This window comes from Aricia agestis, chromosome 20 (genome assembly GCF_905147365.1).
Source record: "Aricia agestis chromosome 20, ilAriAges1.1, whole genome shotgun sequence".
NCBI classification, from domain to species: domain Eukaryota; kingdom Metazoa; phylum Arthropoda; class Insecta; order Lepidoptera; family Lycaenidae; genus Aricia; species Aricia agestis.
The window spans coordinates 6,212,803-6,227,167 of record NC_056425.1 but is presented as its reverse complement, the minus strand read 5'-3'; the positions used below and the strand labels follow the sequence as shown (position 1 = coordinate 6,227,167).

Here is a 14,365-nt window from a genome sequence, read left to right as displayed (position 1 = left end):
GTTTGTATAACAATATTAAACGGCTACTGCAACGCACACTAAGCGGAACCGTAACGTAATCGCCTCGCCTCGGAAGGGGACAGCGGTCGGCGAGCCGTAAGCGAGGCGTCACCTAGCCGTAGCCGAGTTTTTTTTAATTTTATTAAATAAGGGGGCAAACGAGCAAACGGGTCACCTGATGGTAAGCAACTACCGTCGCCCATGGACACTCGCAACATCAGAAGAGCTGCAGGTGCGTTGCCGGCCTTTTAAGAGGGAATACGCTCTTTTCTTGAAGGTTTGCAGGTCGTATCGGTCCGGAAATACTGCTGGTGACAGTTCGTTCCAGAGTTTTACAGTGCGTGGCAGAAAGTTGCGCGAAAAACGCACTGTGGAAGACTGCCACTCATCAAGGTGATGAGGATGGTATGTTTTTCGCGTGGGACGATGGCGAAAAGTTGCAGGTGGTATGATTCCGAACAATTCCTCAGAGCACTCCCCGTGATACAACCGATAGAGGATGCAGAGTGAAGCTACATCTCGGCGTAATTCCAGGGGGTCCAAGCTGTTTGAAACACTATGGCAGTCAACAATTAGAGCAGCCCTTCGTCGTTGGATACGATCCAGAGGGAGCAGTTGGTATTTTGGCGCCCCTGCCCAGAGATGAGAACAATATTCCATAAGAGGCCGAACCTGCGCCTTGTAGAGTTGTAGGCGTTGGTCCGGACTGAAGTACTGTCTCGCTCTGTTAAGAACACCAAGCTTCTTCGAGGCTAATTTGGCCTTACCCTCAAGATGATATCGGAACTGGACTTCGCTCGATATGTTGACGCCAAGTATCTCAATGCTAGGGGAGATGGTTAAAGATGTGCCCTCGAAACGAGGATAAACGACCATTGGTGACTGTGTGAAGTGGTGAACGCGCAGACTTGTGTCTTGGTGGGGTTGAATTGGACTAAGTTACGTCCACCCCATTCAGAGACCTTCTCCAATGAATTCTCCACCTTAGACACAAGTTCGTTTCGACTCTCAGTGACATTTTGCCGAGAAATATTAGGGGAGCCGGTATATACAGCATCACCTGTACTATCATCCGCATAGCAATGAATGCCGTTGGTTTGTAACATGTCATTGATATGCAGTATGAATAGAGCATTAACAGACTGAGTTTCCGAGCATTCGCCGTCAACTACGACCTTTATGCTTCTGTCTGCTAAGAATCTAGTGACCCACTTACATAATTTCTCGGGCAGCCCGTATGATGGAAGCTTTGATAGCAGCGCTTTATGCCAAACCCGATCAAAGGCCTTCGCAATGTCCAAACTAACAGCCAATGCCTCTCCTTTCGACTCAATTGCCTGAGCCCAACGATGAGTCAGGTATGCCAAGAGATCACCAGCCGAGCGACCCTTACGGAACCCGTATTGTTTGTCGCTTAGCATTCCCTGGCCGTCCAAGTATCGAAGAGTTGACGTACAGGCGCTACTGATATGCTTTGGTAATACGTGCATACGTTAGGTTGACGCCTGGTTGACGCCGAGGCGATACGGTGACGATCCCTTTCCGAGTTGATATGTGTGCTGTGACCTTAATGCACCTTCGCGTTGGCAATCACCTACTTATAAAGGTGCGTAGTCGATCGAAGTCAATTGTAACAATCAGGGTAATCCATCATCGAACGTTGAGAATGAAGTTAAGAATCTCTTAACGTTCGATGATGTATTACCATGATTTTCAGAATCGTGTGGGAATCGATGCCTTAGAATTCGACTCGGTCAGTGATAGATCTTTAATTTTATACCTCTGCAATGTTTAGTTTTAAGTATAATTTTATTTAGTTTAAGTTATAGAGATTATGAAGTTTTATAAATTAATATTTTTTTTCATCTGAGGTATGTGAAAATGATTAAATAATTTTGATAATAATTAACAATGTAATATTTTAAATGAAAATGAAATATCTTGATGAAATGACAAAAGATGTGTTGTCACAATAGCTCTATATTATTATTTATAAAGTACAAAGTTTTAAAATAGTAAATGAAAGCGAATTTTTAACGAAATCGCTTTTGTTAATATGGAGCTTGTTTTCTAATTGTTATTTATAATGCCTGCTACAGACGATAACGGTAAAACTGCACAGTTTGTTCTGTACAGCCGTTACTCCTAATATTTTATGAAGTTACATTAGATGTATAAACCCTCATGTTTGCCATCATGTACCGATCGGAACAGACTAGTATGAAAATATAGTACTATTAGCCTACTGTGGCTAAACTGTGCAGTTCCATCGTTGTTCTCTGTAGCAGGCATAACATACCTCAGAGTCTTACTTGCCCATGTTTAATCGCTTTTATTGTTAAGCGTTAATTCGTAACGTAACGTATTCTAATTCATTCTAAAAAAAAAAAATTGTATGCTGAATTTAACTGCTTTTAACCAATTGCAGAGAGGTGCTGTTTTTAAATATGAAAATTTGAAGCAATTTAAGCCTTTTTAAGGTATTATCAATTGTCTTAATTGTGCAATAAGTTCTCACGAAACATTATCAAAACAATTGTCTTGAAAGAATGACCGGATACGTTACGTTATCATAAAACCAAAGATATTATAAAATTGTTTATTAATTTTTTATGAAAAATAGTTATACGGTTTATATTTTATATTCGCTATAAGTTAGTGTAATAATATGTTGACATTGGTATATTGTATTGCTTATATTTAAGTATTTTATATATAACTAGATGTCCCGCGCGGCTTCGCCCGCGTAAATTAGAAATTTTACAGAATCCGTAGGTACATTTTCCCATAAAAAATATTTCCCCCGTTTTTCCCACATTTTCCTGAGTTTCTTCTGTCGTATTAGTCTTAGAGTAATAATATAATATAACCTTCTCGATAAATGATGAGTCTTACTCGATAAATGATCTATCTAACACTGAGATAAGTTTTTAAATCGGACCTGTAGTTTCTGAGATTGACGCGTTCAAGCAAACATACTCTTCAGGTTTATAATATTAGGTAGATATAGATTTTTTTTAATTATCGCTTGACAAACTCGAGTCTCGATCTAAAAGACTATGAAATGGTATAATATGGTAGTGATGATGATGATGATGATGATGATGAAGAATGTAATTTGCATAGTAGCATATGCTTTCTGTTCTTAAAACAACGCCGAAACTCCCAAACTTGTATCTATAAAGAATCAGGAATTCTCTCAGCACCTTCCGAACCACGGTATACCAGGTATATCTCGGTGCAAAATCTTACTTGTTGGTAGCATATGCTTAGAATACTTCTCACGAAACCGAAGTCACCATATGTTTCCCTATAAGTTTTGAGGAGTTCCCTCGATTACTTATGGATCCTTCATCAGATCACCACTTTTCTGAATATAATACCAAATTGGGATGATACCCTATATACCAAAAGAAAAATTTTGAAAATCGGTTTACAAACGGCGGAGTAATCGTTGAATATAAGAAAACGAACATAACACCTCCCCCATTTTGAAAGTCGGTTAAAATTGTAGCCTATGTGTTATTTATTTAATATTTTAATCAGCACATGAATTGAATAACAAAAATTTTTTCAAATTAATCGTAGCACCATCTGTCAGGACAAACTAAAATTGAAATAGAATAATATTGAATGCGATGATAGCGCCGTCCGCCGGATCTAATGTAAAACATTCCAAAATCAACAACTCCTTATAAATAAGAAATTAATTGAAAAAACATTTTCCAGTAGACCAAACTGTAAATCTAAACCATTCTCGAATCTCCACGAACACACACAAAAAATTTCATCAAAATTGGTCCAGTCGTTTAGGAGGAGTTCAGTCACATACACACGCACACAAGAAATATATATATTAAGATGGAATGTGTTTTACTAAGGATGTGTTTGACCTTAGTCTGTGAAGTCAGTTTGGTAAAGAAATGTATTTCCATCCTTTTATTTTACATATAATGCTCGTTTACTAGAATGAGAAAGAATGTGTTTCTTATCGCCTCGAAGACTTCAGAAAATTACGTTTTTAAGTAACAGATAAGAGACAAAAGAAGGATACATTTTGCTCGGACTAACATAATATTATGTTTAAAGGAAAGTTATTTAAATATTGAATAGACTGATTGAGAAGTAAGGTGCTAAATGATGATGGTACTATTCTGTATACGTGGTCTTAGAATTGACACTTATTAATTTTACCGTAACTTTAAACGTAGCTCATTTCTAAGGCTACTTTATGTTGAATAGTTGTAGAACCGAAGAGTTCGATTTAAAAATCAAATTGACGTATATATAAATATACGGTCGCGGAAGACGGAGGAGGAACATTGATCTATCTTTTGTCTATTTCACTCGCACACGAAACTTAATGCTCTCTCGGTCTATATTGTAACCGTGGGAAAAAGACAGCAATATTCTCTTGCAAGACAGAAAGAAATGAGCAATAAATCATTGTACTTTCTCTGTGTTTTGTGACCGGACCGGTGCTTATACGAATTTGCAATTTTTGAAGCAATTTTTGTAGCAATAGTCTATAGGGTAGTAGTTTTGGCTTATTGACACTCCTTGACTTTGTTCTAGCCATTTTTTATGATAATGCAATCGTTTTTATACCAATTGTCACTAGTTGCACTGTATAGTATAGGCATGTTTACAAAAATAACTTATTAAAAGTTCTATCTGTATTCTCGAGAGAAAAAAGTACATCACCTGTCTTTGTTCTTCCCATCTAAAGTAATGTAGTGTTGTCCTACTTGCGCAGTGTTTTATTGTTACTAAGATTTTAGATAGAAAAGTTTACTTAAATAAGAACGAGACAGGTGCAATATAGAAAAAATCATCTAAAAAAAAAACAATATTGGTACGATGGTAAAAGGTGGAGAAACTAAGGTTCAAAGCAAAATAACTTCTATCATCATGTCAATAAAGGCCATTATGCTCTCAACCTTAGGTACTCCACCTTGCCGTATGTATCCCATATCTGTGCGTTGAGTGTGGTTCTTATTACTTGTTGTATAATTTGTATGACAATTGACATCGAATTAGTTACCAATGTTTGCCACTAGGGGCGCTGTTTCGATGCCACAAATTCTTTTTAACGTCCTGAGAGAAGGGATAAGATTTAAGAACTCGCACTTAGCTTTCTATAATCATTAAAATATGATAACAAAAACATCTTAAAGATTCCTGTTTTGTCAATTTGATGTTGTAAAATATTATGTCAATTGCATGTCGATATAAAAATAATACAAAACAATAGTTACCAGTTTTGAATACAGTCTAAAACGAAATGCTTGTATATAATAATAAAGTGTCGAAAATGTTATATTTAATTAAAATGCCTTGAAAGTCACGACGATCGCTGTAACACTCATGTGTGTAAAGACAGTCTGCGCTCGAATCGACGTTCGAGCCATTGGAATAGGATCCTAGAGTGCTTAGTCAAAATGCATTTGCTAATTTCGATAGCGAAATTAGATTTAAGAAATGTATGGGACTTGAGTCTTGACATAACGCATCGCATATGCCATGACATTAAGCGATGCGTTATGTCAAATCCCATACAAATTTGACATATAACTTCGCTATCGAAACTATCGTAAGCATTTTTAAAAGGGTCGCCCTGCGACAGTTTCGCCGCAACGATCGGCCTCACCGTATGTAGCGGCCTTAACACACTGTTTAGTTGTACGTTTATTTTTATTGTTGTAAATAAGATGAGAGTATATTGTAAGTACTAAGTATTTTAGTGCGCGGATATCGTTCCAATGGAAATTTTAGGATTTTTCGACAATATGAATGTTTGATTATTTTATAATGAATTTATGACAATGTTCTCTTGGACTCGGGATATGTATCCGCCATTTTTATTGCCATGGTTTATAATAAAGAGAATTTAAACTTTTTTATGTTTGATTATTCCATACCATCTCTTTGACCGGAGAAATTGACAGATGACAGCTGGTCCAACAAGGTTATAAATGAACGTGGGCGGGGGCGGTGCTGGTAAAAGAACATGAGGAGAACTCTCATAAATGGCGTTTTTGTATGATGACAGCGTTAGTTCCTTTTTTCGCCACGTGCATTTAAAACCTTGTCGAGCTCTATGGTTATGGTTAAGTATGGCGTCTTGATGGCTTCCATTTTTTACTTTAACCAAAGATTTGACATTTTGCATTGTAGTTAAAGTTACAATTATAGTTAAAGTTAGTTGATGCAACCCACAGATTTTTGAAGTGTGCAACCCAACCTAAGGGTGGGTTGCTTACTTTTACTATAACTTTAACCATAACAAAATGTCAAATGAACTGTCAAATCCCTAGTAAAAGTGCATATTAATGGATGCCATATTTGACGATAACCCTAACCTTAACTATAACTACTCTGGTGCAATCCACCCTAAATTAGTCAGTGTTTTCTTTTCTCTGGCGCTACGGTGCATATACGCCATACTGCACTGCAACCACAAACTGTAGTACCGTAGGTACACTAGTTTAATTTAGCGATCCGGACTTAGCCTGATTAATTATTATAATATACCTACAGTGTAGCGTAAATTAACGGTAACATAAAAGGTACACAGTAAGTATAGTTTTTTATTAGGTATCACAGTAAGCTGTAGGAGTAAGTAGCATCTAACGTTATTGTTTTATTATGCAATATAAGTAATAATTATATGCAATATTTTTTTTTTCATGGAAAGCAACTTCCGTCGCCCATGGACACTCGCTGCATCAGAAGAGCTGCAGGTGCGTTGCCGGCCTTTTAAGAGGGAATAGGGTAATAGGGGAGGGTAGGGTTGGGAAGGGAAGGGAAGGGAATAGAGGAGGGTAGGGAAGGGACACTGATCTCCATTAAACAAGTACGCTGGATCTATGATACCCACTTTTTTTTGTGCCATTTGAAGCGGAATCAGCGCCTCCATTATTAGGGCAGAGAACTACCATTTGACGTAACCATTGATAACCATGTATGTATTTTAATTCTCTATGGCTTAATCGTTCGAATTGTTTTCGTGTTTTTAAAGTATTTTAAAAGGTTTTACGCGATTAAGTAATATATAAATAAGTGGTGGTAGTTCATAGTTAAACTATGAAAGGGTGTATGTTATGCACAGATTACTAGTATATTTTGATGTTATGTAAAACACGGTACAAAAAGGGATGTGGGGTTACATTTCACAAGTAAGTGATTTTTACAGCTCATTTCTACGATATTAAACTTTTATTGATAATATAGGCACTTAAAAATGTGGCACTAATCTTATTATACCGTATTCACCACATATTTACCTTTGTTTTACCGATTTTTGATAAACAATAAAATTCAATAGTGCTGGAGTTTTCTGTCGATAAAACTTATCGATATCTATAATAATTGTATTGAAATCTCCGATAACCGATTTTTATTATCAAATACATATCATGCTATGCTATGCTAAAATAATTGACAGGTTTCCGTCTGACGAAGGAAGACTGGAATTATGGTTGAAAAAAATTAAAAAGCCTGGTTGGCATCCGAAAATTGCTACTACCGCTTGCCGTTACTATTTGAAGTGTACAAACGTTCTCTGTGAAAATACAAGGCGCAAAACTACCATTTGATCGTGATTATGTTTGGAAAATTTATTTCAGCGTCTACTCTTTCTTGACAGACTGTAACTGTGTAACGGTAAGTAATAAAATATTTAAATGTTAAAGTATCGCACATATATTTTTATTATTAATAGGTAAATACCTTACCTACTCCACCACAATAAAAAATGTATTCAAACGTTCCATATTCATTTATGGATCGCATTATCCAATTATTTAATTTCCCTCGCACTTTTGCAATCAGCGCCAAAAATCAAATGAGATAAGTAAATCAATAAAAATTGGCTTGCTAGATCCATAAATAAATAGGGAACTTTTATATTATTACTAGACTTTCTGCGCGGCTTCTCCCACGTAAATATCTAATTACACAGACAAATTGGTCCACAAAAAATAGCCTATATAATCCTTCACGTTATACATTCCCTTGCTCTTTCCACATTTTCCTCTATTTCTTAGCTCCTATTAGTCTCAGCGTGATAAAATATTGTTACGTGCAAGGGTTCGAGGATTTGGAGAGAAAGACCTGGTGACTCTCTTGAAGACTTTATTAACACTGCACTAAACACTAGTTCACAACACTTAGCGCTAAGTCCAAATCACACAAGCACACACTAGGTCCAATCACTAAGCACTATCACTGTCCAAGGTCGTAGCCAAGTCGCAGGTTTCACTGGTTCACTCACTATTGATCACTTGTTGTCGCTCCGAAATCGCCTTGATGAAAGCTCAAAACGAACTGACTAGCCGGGCCTGCCTGCGGCTCTTTTTATATGGCGAGACGAATTCCAGAAAGTTTCCGATTCACGTAAACAAGTAAACAACCGTGGGAACTTTCTAGGAGGCTCGAGCATGTACCACAATAAACATAAACACGTAAACAAATAAACCGGTAAACACGTAAACAAGACACTTCTAGAAAGTTCGAGCACAGTCTATTCTAGTATGTACTAGCGCACCTAACGCCATCCAGTATTGAGTAGGGGATTTCTGTTGCCTGTGTTCCCTCGGTAAGTTTTGCTGGTTTGTCGCTAGATGGCACTACGTGTCCGTATACCATGTTCCGTAACAATATATAAAATGGGCTGTCTAACACTGAAATAATTGTTCAAATTGGACCAGCAGTTCCTGAGATTAGAGCATTCAAACAAACAAACTCTTACGCTTTATAATATTATATGATGAGATTAGTTAGGGTCTAATCACACAGAACACTTATTCCGCTTTGTTACATTGTATTTTTTTATACACTGTAGCACTACTTTGATAATATTAGAAATTAAATTAGAAAATACAATACAACAAAGTTTTCGTTAGAAGCTTATCTTCAGTTTTGTTTTTAGTTTTTCGTAGTGATAACTGGTAAAAATAAATGGATTATAGATAGGTACTGCTACTTCACGTTATCTACGTATGAAATCTTTGTTAATTTATTACGCCTATCTAAATTACGGAGAGGAAGTCTGTAATCTGTAATACAAATATGTAGCGTTTGTATTATTCAATTTAATATTTCTGTCCTAATGGTCGACACTATCTGAATCTGGAAACATTTCATCGATAATAGAAAAGACAGTTGTACATCACTAGTATTAGTTCCAAATACTCCCACTACTGCTATCAGCGCCAATATGGCGACATGATGGCGACTTTCAAACGTCATTTTTACGTCAAATTTAGTTCCTATCCCTAATAATGGGGGAGCTGATTCCGCTTCAAATAGGCACAAAAAATAGCTGTCATTTCAAAGAGTATCATCAGTCCAGCGTACTTGTATAATGGAGGTCAGTGGGAAGGGAATAGGGTAGGGAATTGGGCCTCCGGTAAACTCACTCACTCGGCGAAACACAGCGCAAGCGCTGTTTCACGCTGGTTTTCTCTGAGAACGTGGTATTTCTCCGGTCCGGACCCGGCCCATTCGTGCCGAAGCATGGCTCTCCCACGTATAAGATATAAGATTTAAAGAGATGTTTTTTTAAAAACGAAGGAACACAGTACAACAGTGCGATGAGGCCGATGACTGATAGTATTTAAGTAGAGGCAACACAAAAAATAAAAATACATTCTGCTATTGCGAAAAGAAATAAAATTTCTAGGACGTGCCGGATATGTCACGACATTCACAGCAAACATCGGTTTTGTATAACAATATATCCTTCAAGCGTCTCACACCCTCATTCGATTTTCAGGAAACAATAATAACCTCTGAAGTAATAAGAATTTGTCTACATTGTAACGACGCGTCGTTACAATGTAGACACACTCTTATATATCAAAATGTATTCAAAGATCTTTACATCGTCGCGACGTAAAGATCTTTGAATACATTTTGAAACTGTACAAAATTTTAGAGATTTTTATTACTTCTTTTAGAATATTTTATTTTTTATTTTATTTCTAAGTTCTTCTTTTGTTATTCTTCTGTGTATTTTATAATGGTAGTGTTTTTGTTGCGATAAATTGAATAAATGATTCTTATTCTTATATAAATTTTAGAAGATTAGTTTATCGCGCGAGAACCCGTACATTTTCCAAGATAAAAACATACATTTAATTTTTTTTGTATTCATTTGTTTGTAACATATGCACGTTTCTCTTCTTTACTGCAATCTCTTTTTTTTTCTTCTTTTTTTTTCACGCTGGTTTTCTCTGAGAACGTGGTATTTCTTCGGTCGAGCCGGCCCATTCGTGCCGAAGCATGGCTCTCCCACGTATGAATCTCACCTTTGCCTGGAAGAGATACCTAGTAATAAGGCCGCCATTGAGACACCTAAAAATTTTGTCTTTTTCTTGTATTCCTTAATTTGTATCTTTGTGCACAATAAAGAATATTTTGTTTGTTCATAAAAACATCTATATCTTTTCCCGGTATTCAAAGTAGGTGCCAAATCTCCATACCTTATTTTTGCAATTTTTATAATTTAATCAATAAAAAAATATTATCTGTTTGGGCATGAAGACGTAACAGGCAGGCACCATTCCCCCCCCCCCCCCCCCCTCTGGAAGATTAAAATATATTTTCAATCAGATTAATAAAAGTCAATTTTTATGATTTTTTGTTTCAATATGCCAGACCGACCATCTTCTCAAAACAGGTATGCTGCCCCCCCCTAGCTAAAATCCTGGGTACGCCCATGATTAGATCCTAAGAACCGATAAAAAATACCTACTAAATGTCGGTTAAATGGAGTTGATCCTTTATGATAATGGGCCTGCTCGTATATTTTATGGGAAGCGCATAAGATATTCAAGTTAATCATATGATTTGTTATGGAAACTCAAACGTTCAGATCGTTTGGAATAACAAGAGACGTTTGGTAACTTGTAGTATTTAGGATTATTTATTTTGCTTCTTACATTTTTACAGAAGCACTCGTTCGAAGTAAGAAAAATGGAACGAAGGAAAATAAGTTTTTCGCCGAAAAGTTTTTTGCTTACCCGACTAGTTTTCAGCACATAAGGGGCTAGCTATTTGACCGAGCTTTACTCGTTATTCGATAAAACACGAATAAAATTACATTTTCTAAAAATGATTCCTAGCTAGATCGATTTATCGCCGAAACCCCCTATATACTAAAGTTCATGAAAATGTTCATGGAGCCGATTCCGAGATTTCAATTATATATATATATATATATATATATATATATATATATATATATATATATATATATATATATATATATATATATATATACAGGGTGTAACAAAAACAAGTGATAATACTTTAGGGTGTGTACGTGTTCCCTGTAGAGATTTCACTGTGAAAGTAGCGGCAAGGGCCCGAGCGTCACGAGTTTCCCCATACAAAAGTGAAAAAAATTTGGTCTTTGATATATATATATATACTTATACGAGAATTGCTCGTTTAAAGATATAAGATAAGATAAAGATTTTGGTAATGATAATTTACTAGATGACGCTCGCAACTCCGTTGCGCCAAAACTCGTTTATCGCGCGGGAACCGTACATTTTTCCGGGATAAAAACTATCCTATGTCCTTTCTCGGGACTCAAAGTATCTACATGCCAAACTTCAGCTAAATCGGTTTGGGCGTGAAGAGGTAACAGACAGAATGACGGACAGACAGACACTTTCGCATTTATAATATACATCTATTACTAGATTTTAATATTATAGTGGTCGTTGTTTGCATTATATTTAATTTTGGCAACTTTTTTAGAATCTCAAGGGGTGGGGGGGGGGCAGCTGCCCCTCCCTGCCCTTGATGATTGGAGTGTAGAGAAAGATGAGGATGGGTTTAGAAAACGACGAACTATGAGGTCCCGTTTTGCCCTTTGGGTACGGAGCACTAAAAAGCAATAATTACTTACTTGTTTGTATCGTAGTTTGATTGTATCACTCTAGCGAGTTGTCCTCTTAATTTGTGTGGATTGTACTATGTCGGGACCTTAATCTTCGTACTGTGCAAACGGCTTAAGGCTGTATTAAGACTGCCTGTGCCGGATTACTGTTGTGTACTGTGGGATATCGACCTTATGCCCCACAGTTAAGGTTCAAAATACGTAATATTATGTCCTCGTTTTTGAACAATTTGTTTTTACTCCCATTGTTCGTCTGTTTATTCATGTTTAAAGGTTTTTAGGACGTATTATGTTAATTCGCATTTTGCACTTATCAATATAAACAAAATTTCGATTTTATATTATGTATTTAGGGTAAATCCATCAGCAATATACTTGAAGCAAATATTTCTTGGAATTGCGATAGACAACACATGAGGTAGAGTAGACGGGCAAGGCTTTATACAGAACGTAACAAAACAAAGTGATACCTAATATAGTCCCCTGTATAGAGTTATCTGTGAAGTGGCAGTACAAAAGAGTTGCTTTTTTAAACTTTTGTATTGAGAAATTCAGAAAAAAAATCTCTTTCAGAGCTGTTTGACAGTTAACTTTGTTTAATTGACACATAAACACCCTAACTAAAGTATTAAACACCCTAATTACTAAAGTATTAGACACCCTAACCCTAACAGTGTCGCCCAACAGGCGATAAGTCGCCATTCCAAATTTTTTGTAGCCGCGGAGGACCGCAAAATAGCCCAATTGGCTACTTGTCGCCCAATCTGGCAACCCTGGTGAACAGCAAAGTCACATTCAAAATTGCTGAAAATAAGTGACGTACGACTTTCTTCAAAGGAGAGCTTTTGCTCAGAGCTTAAACAAGCTTTGTAGAGTTAATTTTGAGTTTTATTATATTCGCAAACTTGAGGAACTGCATTAAAAGTTTTATTATGCTTGGAAATTATTAATTAAATAAATAATGGAATTTGTTAGAGGAAAATTAATTGTGGATAACATCTTAACTTTGTCAGTAGAATTAAGTAAGCAGGCAAATGTATGATGTGTATTTTGTGACTGTAAACTGTTCCAAAGTAATAAAAAAATACGTGTAGCACTCAAGGACTGCCGCGGTAAAGCATTGCATAGCATTCTTTATAAACTTAATAGGCAATTATAATTCGCATAGTCGCATGCACACAAACACCGTGCCGGAGTCTGGCAACGCCGCAAAGTTTTGCCGGGCGTAGTGGGGTGTGTTAGGTTTTTTCGTTACGGAATTTCTTGATTCGGTCGTCGCTTTCAAATTCCGCGATATAAGCCATGCGATAGCTTAAAATGACAAGAGTTTAACATTTAATTACCCATCCCAAAAAAGTGAATAACGCGTTTCAAGAACTTTTCACTACCTAATAAAAGTTGCACTGTTAAAATCTATATATACTTATAGATATATAAAACTCAAAGGTGACTGACTGACATCACATGGTGATCTATCAACGCACAGCCCAAACCACTGGACGGATGGGGCTGAAATTTTGCATGCAGGTAGATGTTATGACGTAGGCATCCGCTAAGAAAGGATTTTAATAAATTCCAACCCCAAGGGGTTCAAATAGGGGATGACAGTTTGTATATAATAATACTTCTTAACGCGAGCGAAGCCGCGGGCAAAAGCTCATATATATATAAAACTCAAAGGTGACTGACTGACATGGTGATCTATCAACGCACAGCCCAAACCACTGGACGGATCGGGCTGAAATTTGGCATGCAGGTAGATGTTATGACGTAGGCATCCGCTAAGAATTTGATTATTTGTACCCCAAGGAGTTAAAATAGGGGATGAAAGTTTGTATAAAATAATAGTTGTTAACGCGAGCGAAGCCGCGGGCAAAAGCTCGTTTAATATATAATCCTTATTAAGTACGTATTTATATAATTTAATATAATATTTTATTATATGAAAACTATTCGGATTCATTGTATTGTTTCGACAACAACAAAATCTGTTAAAGGGCAATGACACAGAACTTCTAGGTCATTGCTTCCCGGTTTTCGACTTGGAGAGGTTATTAAAAAGCCATTTTTGTCCGCAATAACTAAATTATATTTAAAAAATCCAAATGCTTTGTCGGTGCTCTGTGTGACACACTCCCATAAAGTTATATCTAGCGGAATAGAGCAACCATCTCGAGCTGTCAAACGAAACCGAAATTGGTTTCACCTGTGTGTAAAAATATGTGTACGTATACACTTACACAAGCATGATTGAACATGATTTCTATGAGATTAAATTGTCAACGTGCGGCACGTGCCAACTGGACGTCAAAAAAAGAGTGCTGCTGTCATGTATCACACGTCTCTTTTTATCATGCAGTGTTACTGATAGTGACATCTCGCTTGCTCAGGCCTTTGTTTCTCTATTCCGTTAGGTATATTTACTTTATGGTCACTGCCAAGACCAACACA

At 36.6% G+C, this 14,365-nt stretch overlaps 1 long non-coding RNA gene across 1 annotated transcript; it reads right to left on the bottom strand.

The window, feature by feature from the left end:
- Positions 1-5,022: 5,022 nt before the first annotated feature.
- On the bottom strand, positions 5,023-12,510 carry LOC121737362. The gene is made up of 3 exons (XR_006037134.1): positions 12,499-12,510; positions 9,027-9,028; positions 5,023-5,085 (listed from the first exon to the last, which is right to left on the bottom strand). It is a non-coding gene; the product is annotated as an uncharacterized LOC121737362 (long non-coding RNA).
- Between the last annotated feature and the right edge of the window lie 1,855 nt (positions 12,511-14,365).